Source organism: Palaemon carinicauda, chromosome 18, assembly GCF_036898095.1.
Source record: "Palaemon carinicauda isolate YSFRI2023 chromosome 18, ASM3689809v2, whole genome shotgun sequence".
In the NCBI taxonomy this organism is placed as follows: Eukaryota; Metazoa; Arthropoda; class Malacostraca; order Decapoda; family Palaemonidae; genus Palaemon; species Palaemon carinicauda.
In genome coordinates this window covers 130,230,465-130,237,964 of record NC_090742.1, presented here as the reverse complement: position 1 = coordinate 130,237,964, position 7,500 = coordinate 130,230,465, and the positions used below count along the sequence as shown (strand labels likewise).

At 35.1% G+C, this 7,500-nt stretch overlaps 1 pseudogene; it reads left to right on the top strand.

Annotated features, from left to right (window-relative positions):
- The window catches only part of LOC137657555 (putative neural-cadherin 2), a 121,711-nt pseudogene that overhangs the window by 81,312 nt on the left and 32,899 nt on the right, over positions 1 to 7,500 (top strand).

Genomic DNA, 7,500 nt, shown 5'->3' with positions numbered 1-7,500 from the left:
TATATATATATATATATATATATATATATATATATATATATATATATATATATATATATACATATATATATATATATATATATATATATATATATATATATATATGTATGTATTATATGCTAAATATTATATATATGTACCTCTTGATCAGAGACCCAAGTGGGAATTAACTTTATAATAATACCTTCTGGTCGGCCAAGGATTCGAACCCGAGCCAACTCGAAACTGAGATTAATTCCCCCTTAGGTCTCTGATCCCGGGGCATAGCGAATTCGATATCAAAAGGTATTTATGGCTTATATGTATAAATGGAAAACACTAGTAAAAGTGAATATATATATATATATATATATATATATATATATATATATATATATATATATATATATATATATATATATATATATATATATATATATATTTACATGTATCTATGCGGTATATTGTATAAAATATTAGATTATCTGATTTACGAATGTCATCAAAGTTAAAGATATAACATTAGTGAAGTGGATCTGAATTATGGCATCATTGTATTTGATAGGAAATGTGCAAACTTCACGATAAGAGTTTATTCAACTTGGAGCTCGTAGAAAGGGGGCTAATGAATGCAAACTAATTTCGAAAAGTTTGAACTCTGTCGCTATATCTTTTCATTCGTATTTTTGTGAATGCTAAAACCTTTCGACATTAAAATGATTAAGCTTTCTATTCTGATATTTCTAAACCATATATAGTGTATTAATGAGGTTTTTTGGTTAGGATTTAAAAAAAAAATCGTAATGCTAATTTTTGTAAGCGAATAAATACACAGCAACCACTCCTAGAAAACGTTTCATTAAAAATGACGATATAAATTTTTATAATGGTATTAACATTAGTTCACCAAACATTTAACTGAGCTCCACAAGGCACTAGAAGAGTTGGAAGACCCAGGCCTACATGGATGAGGACTATGAAGCGTGAAGTCGGAGATGATGAAATGAGAAGTAATGAATTATAAGCTCAAGATAGAGACGACCGGTGAACTCCAACCGATGCTTTTTGGGTCAATAGGCGTAGAAGTATTTGATGATGGCTATGATGATGAAGATGATGACAATGATGATGATGATGATGATTATTGACATTTTGAGAAACATCTGAAATTTATTAAACCTGGCTAAAATCTCACGGTTATAGATGATTCTAATGTTCTTCTTCAGGCCGTTATAGAAACTTATGCTTTTAATCAACATACACCTACTGTATGTCATTATTTTCATCATACATTTTGAATTGAAAATTTTAAAATAGAATTAGAATACATTGATGCAATACAAATTGCATTCCAATATTATATTTTTCAAAGGTGTTATAACAAGGGTCCCTTAAATAAATACTCGAATATAAAAAAAAAAAATTAAGACGGCAACAAATGACCATTCAATTTTTTAATGACAAGCTACAACTTTTCAACTACGATCGCATTACAGACTGAATATACGGCTTAGGGACTTATTTCTCTTGAAATTATCTTTTTTTTTTTTTAAAGAATAATGGACATTCTTGCAAAGCCGAGACAGGATGTCACTTAAGCCTGGAGCTTGTTGATTGTAAAAGAATCAGATTACGTCCCAAGGAAGAGGACTTCACCAATTTTACTAACGACCTCCGCCTTGGTCAACAGATATTTTCATTCTGGGGGCGTCTGCAAGTTATGGAATTTGTATTGAAGATACGCTCCTCTTTCCTACATATTTCGGAATTCAGTGGACTTCTTTTAATCATAGCATTACTGTTAAGAGTAATCTCTCTCTCTCTCTCTCTCTCTCTCTCTCTCTCTCTCTCTCTCTCTCTCTCTCTCGTAGTAGTAGTAGTGCGTAATCCAGTTTACAGTAGATATAAGGTCATGGTAGTTTTATTACTAAATCATATTTATTTTCTGATCTGCAAACATTTGAAAATATATGTTCAATAAAGATTAGTTTTCCAAATTTCAGTGAAGAAACATATTTATAGGCATGAAACAAACATTCTTATTATATGAAGCCCATAAGATCAAGTAACTGACACTTGAATGTATTATCCTGAACCTTCTTCAACTGCTTTCCTATTGTGATCACACCAAATATTCTTTTTTGTCTATCAGCCAACAAACAGGTCTCCAATCGAGAGGCTGACAGCATCGGTGGAATCTGTCGCGAATGTGGACGTGGACGCGCTGTCCCTGGAAGCCAAATCCATCCAGCTACCGAACGCGGTCAAAGCTGGAACGCGCGTCTGGCTGACCTCTCTCCTAATGAATCCTCTGGATCAACTTTTGTTGCTTCATCGCCTTCAGGTATGGTTTCTCATGTTGCTCTTTCTGTGTCTTTTACGTGTCAAGATTATCTCTTTTCTGTATAGGTGCTAATTAACTTTTTTTTTTATTTTTATTTTTATTTTTTTTTTGAATGAGGTGGGGGGAATCCTTTCCTAACAGATATTCTTATATAGATTTTGTGTTTATGGTGACATTATTCAAGCAACTGTATTCATTCCGTTTGCTCTAACCTTTATAATTGCCTAGTTTTATAATACTGATTTTACGATCTTGATTACACCATTCACAACTATTGTTCTTAATCGCTCCTCATCATATGGACCTTGACCTCTTGACCTCGTAGAGTACGGACGTGTTTTTCTTGTTCTGTGAAACATTGTGTAGAGATGGCTGCCGATGACTTAAACAACCAGGAAGCTTTGTCACAGCCTATCCAGGAAATAGAAAACCTAGGTATCTTGGAAACAATTAACCAAGACGTGTACCCACAAGTATTTCTTAAATCTTTGAAAAAGATAGGCCAGTACTTTACACATGATATCAAAGAAGTACTTGATAAATGTCATCAGGATTTATTAATATCCTTGAGAGATCTCCTAATAATAGAAATATGTAGTGTGTTTTCGGGTTATAAAAATTAAAACCAGTGAAGCGACAAGTGAAACATAAAATTGTGAGCGATATTATATATCTTAGCACGTGCATAATTAATTCACATAAAAATAAAGAACTAGATAAAATTTTCAATGAGCAAAGTGCACATAACTTTGATGATAATAATTTGATTATAGCAGAACGACTTCAAACAGTAACATTACTTCAAGAAAGAGTCTATAAGCTCGAACAATCAATGGCGAAATATTCAGAAAATAGTGTTAATGAATCGCGCCAAACTCTCCCCCAATCTCCTTTGATAAGGAACCCTGACTTACTCAGGGAGGAAACAGTGCAGGTGGACAGCCAGCCACTCCCTAATCCACTGCCCTCCCCCACACTTCCCCCTATCGACAACAATTATTTACAACAGGAAGAAAGTGAAGATGAGAGAGAAGGCCAGGAGGAAGAAAGGGAGGAGGAGGAAGCAGTCCCTACGGACCAACGCAGTGTCATACCACAGGTCAACAAAATAAAAATAGAAAAACACGTCAAGAGCAAATTTCGGAAGACAACATCGTAGTACAACCCCAAAGGTCAGTACAAATATACATTGGAGGTGTCAGCAGCAATGCATCTATTAAGAATGTGGTTGATGAGTTATTTTTCCGAGGGCTCTCACAACAAGAAGTTATAGTACGGCACCTTGGACATTCTAACCGAGGCCAATCATTTGTAGCAGAGGTGCCAGAGAATAAGCAGAATACAGTGATAGGAGGTCATCCGTGGGCTGACGGTATAATCACTCGACCGTTCCTGCCCCACATTAGGAGAAGACAATTGGAAGCCGCCAAGAAGCCGTTGACGCAAAGAAATGTAGGTAGGCCTAAACAGCCATTTCAGACGGGGTTTAGATGGAATACCCACTCTTACCACTCCCATGATAATAGGCCCTACCCCCAACACCAAGGATCACCCCTGCAATACCGAAGTGAGGAATACAATAGGAGACTACCCCATAGGCAATCAACAAATAGAGGTCACTCAGCTCAGCCCTATGACTACCATGACCTCTCCCATGACAACTACTGGTCACGAGCGGATACGTGGGAATATGACTTCCCGCCTCTTCCATCAAGAGGCAGTTATCACACAAGAAGTGCTCGTCCCGGACATTGGTACTGGGATAGCTAATCATGTGACTCCAAAAAATGATCTTTTGTGTATAGAATATTTGAATGTACAGTCTCTCCTTAGTAAAATATGTGAAATTGAATTAATGCTCTTAAACAGAAATATTGATGTATTATTTTTAACTGAGACTTGGTTAACCCCGAATGTTGTCGATTCACTCATTGATTTTCCTAATTATACAATATATAGATGTGACAAAGGAAGAGGTGGAGGTTGTTGTATTTATGTAAAAAATAATCTTTCCGTTAATATTTGTAATCTTAATGTTCAAAGAGTAGAGGGGGTAGAAGAGGTTTGGCTCTCTGTACAATCTCGTAAGCTACCTTCTGTTATCATTGGTTGCTTGTATAGACATCCGCATGCTTCAAATGATACTTTTAACTATATACTGGAATGTCTGAGAATGATTTCTCTAAAGAATACATCAATTTATGTAATAGGTGATCTAAAAGATGATTTGATGTTAGGTTCAGCAAAGATACATAATATTTTAAGAGTCACCAAATTAAATCAAATGATTAATAAACCTACAAGAGTTAGCCCCATCTCATCCACACTACTAGACGTTTTAATAACTAACAAGCAGGAAACTGTTATTAACAACGAGGTAAATCCAAGTATTGTAGCGGACCATGAACATATTTCATTTACCATAGATATTAAGAAGCCAAAGCATAAACGAGTCACAGTAACCTCTAGGTGTTTAAAATATTATTCTGCAGATTTTTTGTGCAATACATTGCTAGATCAAAAACTAATTTCAGATACAATCATGCATACTGATGACAGATATTCAAACAGGAATTTTCAATGAAGTATATAACAGTGCCTTAGATAAATGTGCCCCAATAACCACGAAGGAAATAAGGAGACCCAGTGCACCTTGGATAGACAATGATCTAAAAAACAGTATGATAGAAAAGGATAAAATGCAAGAAAGACTTAAACAGAATAGACATGATGAAAATCTGAATAATTCGTATAAGGAAATGAAAAAACTCATCAATTCTAAGATGCGTACTGCCAAAGCTTATTATAACAAAGACAAGATCAAGAAAAGTAAATCTCGCAGAGAAACATGGAAAATTATGAATAATATTGTATCTACTAAAACAAATAAAAAAATTGAATACGACAACCCGAAAGCTAGAGCGGATCAATTTAACCAATACTTTGCTAATGTAGGAAAAATAACTTATGGTAAAACGCAGGAAATTCTACAAAAGTACGAAAATGAAGATATTAGAACCAATCAAAATAATTTTGGCAATAATATAAGATTGTTTAGACCGCAACCAGTTACAGTAGAAACAATAATATTAACAGTTAACAGTTTGAATAATAGTAATGCTTACGGAACGGATGGTATTCCTACTAGTTTTCTAAAAGATTCCCTTACAGTTATTGCATATTATATCACGGTTATCATAAATACATGGATTGTAACTTGGAAATATCCTTCTATTTGGAAACCACCCCTCGTAGATCCTCTTCACAAGAAAGGAGACAAGGACGACCCTCGTAATTATAGACATGTTTCTATCCTTCCAGTAATATCGAAAGCAATAGAAAAGACTGTATGTAATCAGTTAATGGAACATCTAGAAAAAAAAATAATTTGATTTCTAACACTCAGCATGGATTCCGTAAAGGTTTATCAACAGAAACAGCTTTGATAAAATTAACAGATGAAATTTATAAAAATATTGATAGAAAAAAAGTTTCCATATTAATTTTATGTGACCTATCAAAGGCATTTGATAGTGTCAACCATGATGAATTGTGTAAATCTCTTAAGGAACATTATATTGATACGTTCTGGTTTCAGGATTACTTGAAGGATAGAAGTCAGGTAGTTAGATTAGGAGACGTAAATTCTTGCATTGAAAAGGTTGAATTTGGAGTCCCACAGGGATCTGTCCTAGGTCCAATTCTGTTTTTAGTCTACGTTAATGACATGCTTAAATTGATAGAAAACTGCTTGCTAATTCAATACGCTGATGACACCCAAGTTCTTTTGGCTGATCAAATAGAAAATTTAGATGGCTTGATAAAAAGGGCTGAACTAATATTGCTGAAAATTAAGAAATATTTTCTCAGAAAAGGGCTATTATTAAATGCCACTAAAACACAGTGCATGTTTGTGGGTAGCTCACAGTATATTAGCAAAATTCCAAATGACATTATAATAAAATGCGATGGTGATGAAGTAAAGATAAGTCAACATGTGAAAAATCTAGATCTACACATGGAGAGGTACATGACATTCAGTACTTACATTGACGAGCTGAGTAGAAAAGTTAGTGGCATTCTGATGTATTTAAGTAGAGTAAAAGATTACTTTGATGATACTACTCGAGCTTTGATTGTGGAAAGTCTGGTCTTGAGTGTAATAAACTACTGTATTAAGATATGGGGGTCAACTAATGATATGCACATGGAAAAAGCTCAAAAAATCCAAAATTTTGCAGGTAGAGTAGCCTTTATTGGGGTGAAAAAACACGATCACATCACCCCAACCCTCCAGCAATTAAAGTGGATAAAATTAAAAGAAAAGTGTATGTACGATGTTTGTGTTATTGTTTTTAAAAGCTTGAGAAAAGAATATCCCAATTGTCTATACACATTTCCTACAGTTGGTAATTTTAGGGATGCGTTAACCAGACAGAATGAAAATCTATATGTAGACAGTTATCGAACAGATTTGGGTTCACGCTCAATGGCAATAAGGGGCCCAGCTTGCTGGAACAAACTACCTCTGGAAATAAGAAAATGTACAAATGTTAGTTCTGATTTATTCAAAAAGAAACTTAAGCAATATTTTTTAAATTTTACTTGAATGTATATATATCCTAGATTTTTACAATCCCATTATTGTGAATTTTATGTAAATAATTTATATTGTTATGTAACAGAATAACCATTTTATAATGGAATAAAGGTTTTTGACTTTGACTTTTGACTTCTCCGACTCTGCCAGATTTCAAACGAATCTGGAGTGGGGATCGTGGACGTAGGAGTGGGCGTCTGCGTCTCCATCCCGCCCTCTCCCTCCCCAGCTAAGGTCGATTACATGTGGGTCGTGGACGCCAATTCCACAGCTTTGGTGACCCCGCGTTTAGTGACCTTTAATAGCGGCTGCAGTTGTCAGACGAAACTGGAGTTCCTCCATCATCATCACCACCACCATTCTTACTATTACCAGCACCATTCAAAAGCTGCTTCCACCAACTCGAGTCAGGCCCACGTGCCCAATGTTGCCGCCGTCACTCATTCGTCCTTTTGCCTCCCTAATCCCTGCCTCAATGGCGGGAGATGCATACCAAGTACCCCGACGCCCAGGTGTGTTCAGGAAAGCCAGCTCCCTCCTTATTTTTTTTTTAATTTTTTTTTTTTTAGTCTTGGAC